The sequence below is a fragment of the Denticeps clupeoides genome, chromosome 9 (assembly GCF_900700375.1).
Source record: "Denticeps clupeoides chromosome 9, fDenClu1.1, whole genome shotgun sequence".
NCBI lineage: Eukaryota > Metazoa > Chordata > Actinopteri > Clupeiformes > Denticipitidae > Denticeps > Denticeps clupeoides.
Window position 1 is genome coordinate 18,712,214 of NC_041715.1, and position 12,032 is coordinate 18,724,245.

General features: G+C 44.4%; 1 pseudogene; it reads right to left on the bottom strand.

Annotated features, from left to right (window-relative positions):
• Positions 1 to 6,899: 6,899 nt before the first annotated feature.
• LOC114797342 (nuclease-sensitive element-binding protein 1 pseudogene) lies at positions 6,900 to 7,916 on the bottom strand (annotated as a pseudogene).
• Between the last annotated feature and the right edge of the window lie 4,116 nt (positions 7,917 to 12,032).

Consider the following 12,032-nt stretch of genomic DNA (forward strand, 5'->3'; position numbering starts at 1 on the left):
GGCTGTATGGACTGAAGGAGGTGTGAGGGGATTGGATCCAGGGAGCAGGTGGTGGGGTGACTAGACTGGAGAAATGAAGACACGTCTGATTCAGAGAGGGGAGTAAAGGAAGACAGATTCCTGGTTTCAGAGGTAACAGCAGGACGGGGTCTGGGGTTAGGCAGTGAGAATTGTTTGCTAATGTCAGCCACCTTCTCTGTGAAGAAGGTGGCGAAGTCTTCAGATGAGAAAGAAGTGGAGGGGGGAGGGGGTGGAGGATTCAGGAGACGGTTGAAAGTCGAGAAAAGTTTTCGAAAGTCATTGCAGTTGCTTACTTTGTCCTGGAAGTATCTGGTCTTTGCTGTAGTGACAGCAGCAGAGAAGGATTTTAGGAGAGATTGATACTTATTAAGTTGAAGCGGGCACTTGGATTTCCTCCACTGCCTTTCAGCTGCTCTAAGATGGGTCCTGTGGCGGCGAACCTCGTCAGAGATCCACGGCGAAGGTGGAGTCGCACGTGTTGGTTTTGAGGTTAGAGGGCAGAGTCTCTCGAGGCAAGATGTTAATGTGGAGAAGAGGATGTCTGTAGCACAGTTAGTGTCCTGAATAGAGAGGATGTCTAGGGGGGAGAGCTCAGAGGAAACAGCGGAAGACAATTGAGTAGGGCAGAGGGTGCGGAGATTACGGCGAAAGTGTGTTAAGTGTGAGGTGGGTGTGGTGCGTGCCAGGGGGGATAGTCTGAAGTGAATAAAAGAGTGATCGGATAGATGTAGAGGAATGACAGAAGTGTTGGCTGTGGAGCATTTGCGTGTGAGTACGAGATCTAGTTGTTTTCCAGCTCTGTGCGTTGCGGGCGTGCAGAGAAGTGTAAAGTTGTAAGCAGAGATGAAGTGTTGGAAGTCAGTTGTTTGTGGCTTGAGGAGATCAAGGTTGAAGTCTCCTAGTAGCACAAGGGGCAGTTCATCATCTATAATTGAGGAGAGAGTTGTGTCCAGTTCCTCTACAAAGTTCCCCAGCGGACCAGGAGGACGATATACAGCAACTATGGACATTTTTACTGGGTGTGTAATAGTTACTGCATGGAACTCAAAACTGGTTGTTTGAATAGCAGAAACGGGAGTGTATATGGGATTTAGACTATACTGTATATTTTAGTTGTTTTATACTGTTGTGCTCGAGAGACGCCATAAATAAAATTCTTTTTAGCCCAGTAAAGCAGTGAGCATAAGTATATAAAAGGTATCAAAAAGGCGTCGAGTACTTGCTTTCCCGGTGTTCTGACGCGTTTTGTTGCTCAGCGCTTGCGCATAATGCCTCGGTAGGATATTTTAATAGGTAAGGTGAAATGTCAGGACACCGGAAATGTGTTTGACGTATTAAAAACGGCCGACGTTTCCCATTAGTATTTAGGCGGAACTTGCCGTCGAGCAGCCTGCAATGAGAAGCTTCTCGCTACACAAGTAAAAAAATTAACTTACCTGTTAACTAGTATTTATGTATTACAAGCTTTTAACGGCAGCTTGGTCACCGTGGTGAGCTGTGTGGGAACGGTACCGTCGCTACTCGATACCTCAGCGGCGACCTGGCGGCTCGGGATTCGAACCCACAACCTCCCCATTTGAAGTCCTCTTCCTTAACCGCTAGGCCACCGCTGCCCACGAAATTTTCGTTGGTTATTTGAAATATGAATATGAATATGAAACAAGCGCCACATCAGCACGCTTTAATGTTTTATTTTTTACAGACTTTAACAACAAGTATTCGCCATTTGTTCAAAACGCTCATAACCTGCAGCCTGGAAACTCCTTTGTCGCAGAAACCAGTGTCCGCTGTAGCAGCCAACCATGCCTCATTACAGGCTGCAAGCCCCGCCCACTCGTTCTTGATTGGTCAGTGGGGGCCTAGCGGTTAAGGAAGCGGCCTCGTAATCAGAAGGTTGCAGGTTCGAATCCCGATGCGCCAAGGTGCCACTGAGCAAAGCACCGTCCCCACACACTGCTCCCCGGGCGCCTGTCATGGCTGCCCACTGCTCACTGAGGGTGATGGTTAAAAGCAGAGGACATTTTCGTTGTGTCACCGTGCTGCAGTGCTGTGTATCACAATCACTTATTTATTTTAAATTTTTTTAGAAGCCACCCTCTCTCACATCCTGATTGGTCGCGTTTTAGTGAAGATTATTGTTTATTTGCGGAACACTTTTATTTTTCATCATTTACTGTCATATAAAGTAGATTTAATTTGCCGATATACATTTTTATGGATTTTTTTTGTTCTTTTCACCTCAATACTTTGCTTTATTTTCTTGTAATGTTGATCTAATGCTGATCATCCAACTTGCTTTGTCAATGATTAGTTACACGTCATATCTCACTTGTAATGCGTTGTGTTATAACATTCACTATATAATAATTTAATTTTAATTACATAAGAAAACGTTTGATTGTATTACGTGGGCATTACAGGACACCAACTGGATGGCCTGCAGTTTTTACTAGTGGTAGATACAGTGAACATGGTGCTTCATTATATCCTGCCACACCTCGACCGTCCAGGAACTCCCATCCTTGGCCAATAAACGTGATTCTTTCTAGCCCAATGAAACGCATGATTTGTGCATTTTCTGTTGAATTACTTTATTGCATGGTTTTGTATTCATGTAATGTAATTGCATGTTATTTTAACATTTCTTCAGAACATCATTTACTTCAGTAATTCGTCTCTTTAGACCAGTAGTCAGATTTCATTTTAAAGTACTTGAATTTTTCTTTTCATTTTTATTCACAGCAATACACTGAATGCCAATTATAATTATGAATTATTGATAGTTATGATTCTTTTTAATAATTGTAATTGTTGTTTCATTATTACTACCTGAAATTAATCTTGGTGCATAAAATGACAAAAACAGCAGATGGAAAAAGAACTTAGGGTTAAGTGTCTTGCTCAGGGACATGATGGTAGTAAGTGGGATTTGAACCTGGGTCTTCTGGTTCATAGCGTTTGCAGAAGTGGTCCGTAATTGCTTTTCACGCTGGATCCCTGCAGGGAAAAATAACACAAACAAAGCAATAAACACACACATTCATGTGATCTGCACTTACACACAAGCAGAGCATCAGTTAAAATCAAACAAGAGGGTGGTAGTAGCCTAGTGGTTAAGACACTCGCCTGTGAACCAGAAGACCCAGGTTCAAATCCCACTTACTATCATTGTGTCCCTGAGCAAGACACTTAACCCTAAGTTGCTCCAGGGAAACTGTCCCTGTAACTATTGATTGTAAGTCGCTCTGGATAAGGGCGTCTGATAAATGCTGTAAATGTAAATGTAAATGTAGGCACAAACATGGTGCCTGAATTATTCAGGCCATTACAATATAACAATATTAACTTCATACTGTCCCTCAATCAGGATGTATATATCGATCTAAAAAGTCTGACGGGATACTTATGTAGCGGTTCTTCTTCTGTGTTGTGTAATTTGTTTACATCATTTCTCGAACTGCAAATGATGAGCTGACACCAAGAGATTTGCTGTGCCAAGTTTATTCTGTACAAAAAGCAGAATATCGCGTCAGAACATCGCGTCACACATCGCGTCTTTCTGCACCTCTCTCTACAATATACAGTATTAAAAGAACATAAAAAATATTCACAAAATAACACACATGCAAAATATTCCTAATATGTACATAAATTAAAATGAAAGAAATAACTTTTTGCACACAAACCCCACGCACCTCTCAAAACTCACGCCATGTGTCCAAGAGAACTAAACCGGGGCTCCAACCCATTCACCCAAGGGCACGGCCGCATCCAAACAACTGTCGTGGGGTGATCAAAGAATTATAACCCACATAACTATTTACAATAACCATAAATTAAACAACCAAAAATACAGAAACATATTTCATATAACCAGAAACATTAACACACTTCGACATTCTACAATTAATTAAACACCCGGGTTGTCATTATAATTCCCTCACCCACACCAGAATACAGGTAACCAAAATAAAAGTCTTTAGAAAATAAAAAATAAGACACACAAAGCATATATTTAAAGAAATATACTTATAAATCTAGTATAACAATATAACTCCGGTACACTTACTATATAATAATCAATAATAAACAGTTCATGCAGGTTAATATTATGTACCTTTCGGTGTGTCCCAGTACACAAAGGAGTCAACAAGGGACCAACCCTTGCAGTAGTAGGAGCCAGTGAGCTGCAGCCTATTGGCTTCGAGGCCACTGATGACTTGGCCCTTCCTGGACACACGCATGGACAGCGCCCCCTGATGGTAGCAGCAAGCCGGGGTATCCACTGGGACGCAGCCAGGGGGCCAGGAATGGAAAAGCACCATGAGACTCAGGTCTGGAGGACAGAGAGAGCAGGGTTCCTCAACAGCCCTGTAATGATGAAATCTGACATGTCTACGTGCCTACAGGAACAGCGGATCACCTTGACTGTCCCTGTCGTTGCCTTGGTCCTGGTCCCCTGGTGGGGTACTTGGGGAGTTTCCAGGTGGGGAGTGGCAGCCCTTTCTAGGACTGGACATGCGACCATTACAACCTCCTCCCAACTGCACCAGGACTGAGCCCACAAATTGGATGCCACCCTGCGCAGTGCTGTTCACCTACAAAGCGACACACAGCTTCATCCCACAGTCAGAGATTTAGGGGGTGTATTAAACGACCATTTTACGGACTGTGACCTTTACTTTACTTGACTTTACTTTGCAGAACTTTATCCAAAGCGACATACAAGAGGAAGACACCAGAAATTCTCATTCGGTTTCCATAGATTTTGAGTTACAAAACTAAGAGCCCTGATAAGGCCGAACTGGTCAAGAATAGAACATGCCAGGGAATTGTTAAGTGCTACACGAATATATATATCTTTGGTGAGTGTGTGTGCATGCGAAAGGTACGTCTTGTCCAGGTAAATGTTGCCGCCATGACTGCTGGTGTCTACTGCATTTAGCAGGACCTGTTAATCAGGCGCATGAAGTGATGTGAAGTGATTGTCATCGTGAAACACTGCTGCACCGCACATGGTGACACAATGAAATGTGTCCCCTCCTTTTAACCCAGGGAGCAGCGTGCAGGGACGGCGCTTTGCTCAGTGGCACCTCAGTCTGATTACGGGTCCGATTCCTTACCGGCCAGCGCCTGCCGTGAGTGTGGTGGAAATTCTGCCGTCTGGGGAGCTGCAATAAAGGAAGTCAACTGAATTGATTATCCAAGTTTATTTTACCGCGCGCAAGGGGACCCACAAGAGAACTCCCCCCCGCTTGATTACAGTTCACAAGCATTTATACATCTGGGGTGTACAAGGTCGAAAAGGAAGCTCGCACCACTTTGGACAGTGGCGCCCATCAACGTCACAGAACCTTTCTTTTATCAGTTTATGTCTAGTTTTTGCGTCAAACTTTTGCATCAACAAGGTCAGACCTAAGATACACAGTTGTCTTCTGACTGTTCCACGACCAAAGGTGAAACACGTGGAGAGTCTGGCCTACTAAATTTCGTGGAGTGTCTGGGCCTACTAAATTTTCCTTCCACACTCCACACTTTTTTTTTTTTTTTTGATTAATTGATCTCTACTATAGGCACAAAAATGTATATGATGTGTACGCAAGGTGAGGAGTACATAATTACATAATAACACAAAATTCAAAGAATAAAAAATTATTATAAAAATGATTAAAAAGTACGCAGCAAATTAATGCAAAATTACAAAGTAACGTAATATACAACCAGAAACATCAAAGTATACCACTCCATCAAGGGTTTAAGGTAACTCATCACAGGCAGTTGTATAAAAATATAAACTCAAAACTAAATAATTAAAAAAACAAACTATTTAAAATGAAAATCAACAAGTATATCAATCAGTATATAGTGTATTATGTGTCTGCATCTGTCTCATCCGAGGAGGAGCTTGATTCAAAGCATGATTGACCACTATGAACAAGAGTTATATAATTTTTTCTAGGGGTCTAATAACATATCAACAGCAATGTGGTTCTGGAAGGCCATAAGTGAGGTGGCTTTAAATTGTCCATGTACAGTCTCAAATCCATCTCTAGTGAAGTTTGATAAGCGCTGCACCTTGTAATGAATGCAATTGATTCTGTCAACATTTTTGTTAGGAGTTATTCAAAATAAAAATTTATTCAAAGCCTGCAGCTATTTGATTAACTAATATGTATTCGTCGGGCACACCTCTGGGAATACCTATGGTATCAATGTAAGTTGTATCAGGGGAATCAAAAGAAAACAATGATCTCCTAGCTAAACGGGAGTGAACATTGGAAAAAGAGACTGGAACTTCCGATGCGGTTACGGGCAAAATAGTCACAGGTAGGATAAGAGTAGAAGGAGTGCAGACACCCGACCAGTTCTCAGGTAAAGTGGAGGGCAGTGTTTTACCACCACCAGATGTCAGAACGATCAACTTTCGGGGAATCAGACAGGTTGTGGATGGATGCACAATATGAAACATTCACAGTACCAACAGTATTACCAGGGGAAGGGTAATACCTTGATACCTCAGCATCAAAAACAGGGGGAACATCGGTTTTTGATCCTACAGGAAAAAGGGAGATCCCAAAAAGAGCAAAAAGGATCAAGGTTATCTTGAGTCATAAGGTGGATAAGACAGGTAATTCAGTTCGGCTGGAGTGGGGACAATCTTCAACAATGGGCGAGGTCCTAGTGTCACCAGTAGCTTCTGCAAGTAACAACAAGTTATTCCTGTGGCCAAGTTTTTTTTTTTTTTTTTTTAAACTCTCAAAACAGACCAAATATCAAATTATTTTTCCCTTTAAAAACCATTTGGTGTAAAAACTTAAGACCGATTTAGAAAACCATCTGCCGTTTCCCCAAAATGTTTAACTGTCACCTAAAAATAATGGAAAAGAACAAGTCTGCATAGATTCTGCAGGCAATTGGTGGTAATCTGGTCAAATGCATGTTGCAAGCTTAGACGATTGTCAAGTCAAATCTGTTTCTTATTGCTCAGATCTTTGATGTTTCTGCTTGTTGACTTTACCGGACGATGGTAGTGATGGTAAATCAGTGTTTATTCAGCCCCGCCCTGCTCAGCCTCGGGAGCGGACGTTTTCTCAGCGGATGTTTCGGCTGCCTTGCTCTCTTTGCCATCCTGAGGTTCGGTGGTCTGGGCGGTAGTTGATGTTGCATCTGTATCGCTGCTGGTGGGGCTCCTGGTTCTCTTTGCCTTCGCCCTGGTTCTCTTTGTCTTCCTCGCCTTCCCTCATCAGTCTGGGACGTGGGGGACTCCTTGGTCTGAAGCCTCGGTAGTAGTTCTGCCTCATTGGTTTGCTCTGGTCTGGACCACCCTGGTTGTCATCACCTTCAGTTCCTTCTGTCATTTCCTTTCGTGGTGCGCTGGTATATGGGGGGCGGCTGCCATAGCGTCGGCGGACAAAGTACGGTGGATAGCGCCGCCTGCCAGGGAACAAAGTTCTCCGTTGCTGTGGCTGTGCGACCCCCTCAGGAACAATTTCCTGGCTCTCTCTCTTCTTCCGCCCCTCGCTCTGGTAGTTATCCTGGTAGTTGCGTAGGGGTCTCCTCCGGCGTGGGTACCGCCTGTAGCGGTTCCGGTCAGCGGCGTATTTGCTGCCCTGGACTGGGACCCCCCCTGGGCCGGTGACATTGGCCGCCTCGGCACCCTTCTCCCCTTCAACGACATCAAACTCCACAGTCTCACCGTCCCCAACACTGCGGAGGTATTTTCTTGGGTTGTTTTTCTTTATGGCAGTCTGGTGTACAAAAACGTCTTCTTTTGTGTCATTCCTGTTGATGAAACCGTAGCCATTGCGTACGTTGAACCACTTCACTGTCCCCAGGACCTTTGTTGGAATGTGTGTGAGTGTGTCTGTGTGGGTGTTCATGACCTTGGTTGGAGCCTCCTTCAGGGCTGCAGCCGCGCCTTCGTTTGGAGCTCCGCCCCGCTTCACCAGTCAGGCTGTTTGGGATTGTTCATGGTGGGTGTGTTCTCCTCTGTGTCCACGTCTCTCGCCATAGGGAACATCATGTCCTCTGCTCCATCCTCTTTCTTCATTGGGACATTCTCGTAACCAATGTCCACTTTGGCCACAGTTGAAGCACACATCCGATTGTTCCTTGCTTCGTGGTCTCCACTGTCCTCTCCATCTTTTGGTGCAATCTTGTGCCCAGTGTCCCCTTTGGTTACACCTGAAGCACACATCCGGTCCGCGATATGAAGTGGAGTTGGCAGCAGCATGCTGCAACAGAGCCAGTTGTGCCCTGTGGGTTGAATCTTTGTTTTTGTTGTCTTCTTTGATCCTCGCTTCCGCCTGTCTGGCCTGGGCGTGGCGCGCATGGCGCAGAACTTCAGCGAGACGCACTGAAGCATCTGCCCACATGATGCAGGAAGTCTTTGTTGCTTCACTGAGGGGGGGGGAGAAGGCCATCAATGAAGGTATTTTTCAGGAGCGCTTCGTACGGTGTCATACCTTGTCCAGGGTAATCATGGGGGCGAGCAAGGCCGCTGTGGTCATCAAACACAACTTGGAGTCGAATCAAAAAATCTTCTGCTGACTCCAAAGGCTGCTGAGCACACGTGCTGATTTTAGAAAGGTCACAGGCAGTAGGAAAGTTACCAGTGATCGCGGTCACAAGTCCTTCAGCCCAACATCTGTAGTCTGCATCTCCCCACACTGCACCAATGTCGTTTTGATCAGCAGTTGCCCAACCAGGGGTGCAGGGCTGATGATGGGTAGTGAAATGTTCACGTAGCTGACCATACTGCGCAGGGGTCATGTGCCTTAGCAGGACTCGGGCCATTTCGGTGGATGTCGGTGTGAATTCTCTGATGAAATCGTTCACGGCTCTGGACAGGGCCGCACCCCCTCGATCTGCATTTGGGAGGTGCTTAGAAGAGTTCAGAAGATCTTCTGTTGTCCATGGCCTGTATACAAACGCAGGATTACCTCCTGTCCCAGCGACTTGAATCATGGGGAGAGTTGCAGTTGGGGGTTTTGATGGTTCGGATGATGCGGTGGCAGACCGGGTCTTGGGTGGAGAATATGGGGCGGCTGCTCCGGCGGTGATTCTCCCTTCTGAAGTTGAAGCCATGACGTCATCATGCTGTGGTGGTTTCTGCTGTTCTTGTAACGGTTTCTCCAGCAGGAGTTGCTGCTGTTCCAGTGGGGGTTGCTGTTGGGGGTAGGGCGGAGGGGTGGAGTCCAAACTCAGGTCGACTTGCGTGCCCTGTAATGACGGATACAAAGAGGCAGGTGCAGTATCAGAGATTTTTTTTTTTGTATCAAGGTTCAGCGTGGTCTCCCCTTTTGTTTTCTCTCCCACAGTCAGCGCGGTCAGAGTTTTTTGGGTGTTTTGTCTATCTCTCCGATCGCCCTCTCTTTCCCATAATTTAAAACAGTCTTCCATTATAAGCATCTTCCGAATTACTTTACTTTTAACTTTTTTTGACTGCAGTATTTTTCGCCTGCTACCCTCTAGTCCCTCCTTAAGCTTTTTTAGCTGAGTTTGACTAAGAGACCCACCCGCAGGAAAACCGTAATTCTCATGCCAGTCCACCAGATGATTACACACATCATCACCATATTTCTGTTTCATCTGTATCATTAACTTAGTTTCAGGGCCAATAGGAGTGTCACTTTTCCCACTTTTATTTCCCTTTTTTTTTTCTTTTTCACACACGCAGCTTTCTCGAGCTTGCCCCGGGAATTCGCAGCCCAACAAAATCAACTGCTCTTGCTAAGAAAGCTCACAGATAACTAATGGCTCACAATTTTTCCCGTCTCACGTTGTTCCCTTTGTGCTCTTGCCTTATTACCCACACTTTAATGATTGATTTAAATGATGAGTTTTTGTTTTTTTTTTTTGTTTTTTTTCACCCTCGATCTCCCTCGAATAGAGGACTTTAACCTCTATTACCAAAAAGATGGAGAAACTAAAAAGGTGACACTCACTTAGTTGGATCAACTCAGTTGACTACAGAATAAAGCAAATCTGCAATTCCCTTTATGAATTTGATCTTGAATTTATTAATCTTCTAAATTCTGCAGTTTTCATTAAATGTTTGAGAGGTGGAATGTTTTAGCTCACCGTGTTCGTGTCCCCAGACGACAGAAAAGAGAAAAAATCCCGGCGGAATCGGCCAAGGACACTGACCGCAGTCCCAGTCACTCTGAAACTCTAAGACGAGGTTTTGGAGATGGATCTTGGTGACCCAGGGTGATCAGCCCCTCCGATCAGGTCCTGGCGGATTCACGCGGATCCTGTTTGTGACGCCAATTGTGGTGGAATTTCTGCCGTCTGGGGAGCTGCAATAAAGGAAGTCAACTGAATTGATTATCCAAGTTTATTTTACCGCGCGCAAGGGGACCCACAAGAGAACTTCCCCCCCGCTTGATTACAGTTCACAAGCATTTATACATCTGGGGTGTACAAGGTCGAAAAGGAAGCTCGCACCACTTTGGACAGTGGCGCCCATCAACGTCACAGAACCTTTCTTTTATCAGTTTATGTCTAGTTTTTGCGTCAAACTTTTGCATCAACAAGGTCAGACCTAAGATACACAGTTGTCTTCTGACTGTTCCACGACCAAAGGTGAAACACGTGGAGAGTCTGGCCTACTAAATTTCGTGGAGTGTCTGGGCCTACTAAATTTTCCTTCCACAGAGCACCCATTTACATTTACAGCATTTATCCAGAGCGACTTTTACAATTAGCTTACGCTACCATGACTGAGGAAACTTTCTTTTTTCATGGTTTCTGCAGGTTTAAGGAAGCCAAATTTAAGACTTTTTTTTTATGACGGTTTGATCAAATCTAAGACCCTAAATTCATAAAATGGCAAAGAACATGTGACCGCCTTACAAATAGTTCTGTTTAAACAAAAAACATTACAGTACTAACTAATTCTGTGAACTGTAAATGGAATAATTATGGCATAGATCTGAGTTCTTCGGTCTTTGTCTCCAGCTCAGCTTCCACTTGTTTTAATTCACACATTTTTTCTTTGTATCTCTTCCTCAGTGTGTTTGATTTTTTTGTGATGAGTTGGGCCATCAAGGCTCCGCTTTTCCCTTCAGCTTCTTCTGCAAGTTGATCGGCATCTTTATGTAGGCTGCTGGACACCTGTTGCAGAGTTTGCTTATTTTTCTTGAGCTCCTCTATAGTTTCTTCTGCGGCTTTCCGCTTCTGTGCCTCAGGCACATGATTTTCTTCCTCTTTTGCTCTTCTAGATGCAGTCAGTATCTGGACCTTGCTGACGCAGCAGATGTGAGTAATTCTTTTGACATAGGGACTTTGTGGACTGCCCCACAGACGCCAACATAATCACAGACCAATCTTTGGGCAATCATTGTGTCTTCCTGCATATTGCAGGTCTCCACTTCCTTTTTCACAGAGAATCCACTCTCCACTGTTGCTTGTCCATGGGACAAGAAAAGAAGAACTCCCATAGCTCCTGATAGCGGTGGCTCAGGACACAATGGAGAAATGCATCCAGTCTACTCTCTGTGGGTCTGTAGGAGAGAAAGGTCTCACTTCTTGCTCCAACAGATAAGACCTCACTAAACTGCTTGATAATTACATCACCAGCACAAAAAGGACAAACAGGGAAGAAAAATCATTTTGATGCATTTTGACCATATTCATACACCAGATTTATATAAATCTGTTTTGTTTTTATTTATCAGTAGACTTTAAGTTTTCAACATGGACTGATCTGCTGTATGCTCTCCTACCAGCGGATACTCCTCCTGATAAATGCTGTTTTTTCAGAAACCTCTTTGTCATATTTCTCTGGCACCAGAATACATCCTGCTGGGGTCCAAACAGGCAACCTGCCTAACTGGGGGATACTTTAATGGGCTCTTGTCTTGCACTTTCTGAATGATGGTGGACATCATCTGGATGCAGTCTTTCCTATACTCCAGCACTGAGTGCTCCCCTGTCTTTTTTTGTCTCTGAAGTTCCTGACAGATTAGAACGCAATAAGGCTAAGTGACCCATTATAACTGCAAACT